The sequence below is a fragment of the Hippoglossus hippoglossus genome, chromosome 3 (assembly GCF_009819705.1).
Source record: "Hippoglossus hippoglossus isolate fHipHip1 chromosome 3, fHipHip1.pri, whole genome shotgun sequence".
Classification (NCBI taxonomy): Eukaryota; Metazoa; Chordata; class Actinopteri; order Pleuronectiformes; family Pleuronectidae; genus Hippoglossus; species Hippoglossus hippoglossus.
In genome coordinates, this window is record NC_047153.1 from 10,260,850 (window position 1) to 10,262,137 (window position 1,288).

General features: G+C 51.1%; 1 non-coding gene across 1 annotated transcript; it reads left to right on the forward strand.

Annotated features, from left to right (window-relative positions):
- Window positions 1-958: 958 nt before the first annotated feature.
- LOC117759638 lies at window positions 959-1,049 on the forward strand. The gene has a single exon (XR_004613535.1). It is a non-coding gene; the product is annotated as a U6 spliceosomal RNA (small nuclear RNA).
- The last annotated feature ends 239 nt before the right edge of the window (window positions 1,050-1,288 follow it).

Below are 1,288 nucleotides of genomic sequence, written 5' to 3' on the forward strand. Positions count from 1 at the left end.
GTGCGCCTTTATCGGGATCAGGGTTTTTTCTGGGACATTCGTCAAGCGGTTTGCTTGCAAATCGCAAAAACAGCGAAAATTAAATGAATGGGAGTCACTGTCTCTGCCCTTTACTGAGAGCAGGGCTGAAATTCAGCTACTTTTTGTGTGCTTAAACTGCTCTCAAAGCCACAAATGGAGGTTGTCATACATTATATTTAGATCAAAACGTAGGAAAGCTTGTTAGCTTCGCAGAACTGTCAATAGGACCCTAACCCTAACCCCAACCCCAACCCTAACCCTAACCCCTAACCCTAACCCTAACCCCAACCCCAACCCCTAAACTTGTGATTGTATCCATTTTTTTTAACTTTAGTTTTCCGTGCACCTCTCCATGCGCTTGAGCAGAGATCTCTCTTCCCCAGTGCTGCTGCTTCTAAAATAGAAATACACAGAGTCCTCTCTATCTCTCTCCGTGTCTCGCTCTCTCTTTCTCTGTGTCTTCCTGTGTCTGCGACTTACAGGAAGTCAGTAACACAGCGAGAGGGAGGGAGCGAGTGTGTGTGTTAGACATAGAGGGAGGGGGATAGTGTGTGTGAGTGTGTGAGAGGGGGGGTCCATCAGGGTCAAGGAATAGTCGTTGTGACCTGGGGGGGAGGGCAGTGAACAATGAAACAGACCTCTCAGAGAGGGGTTGTGGGTGGATCTTTTGGTCTCTCGCCTGTAGTCAACCAATCAGACTGCCGTGGCGAAGGGCTCATCTGAATATTTCTCCCATGAGCCCTGTGAGCTTGTGAAAAACGTGGAGTTTAATAAATAAATATGGTTGATAGAGCGGCTCCCAAAGAGAGTGTGACGCTCGAGGTGTGTGTCTGCTTCTGTCTGAGCTCCACGTCAAGTCCCAGAATTACAGCACCGTGACTAAGAAATGTGCCTGATTTGAAGGGGTATATATTCCGTTCATAAACAGAGAAGATTTGTGAAGCTTCGGCTTCACATATACTAAAATTGGAACGATACAGAGAAGATTAGCATGGCCCCTGCGCAAAGACTGGCACGGGATGTGCGAGGTGGAGGCCCCGGCGCCCGGGGGGCGGGCCGAGCGGCCAGGCGGCCGCAGAGTACTTTTCGGGGACGCACTGTGGAGCCCTTTTGGTCATTGTCGCTCTCGGTGTATTTTTCCCGAATATCACCTTTGGAGAATGGAACGCAACGTCCAAAGGGGGGGGCCGTCGCCGGCTCACCGCGTCACGCGGCGCAGAGGCACCGCGTCACGCAGGTCACAGGGCTCCTACGCAAATGAGCCACG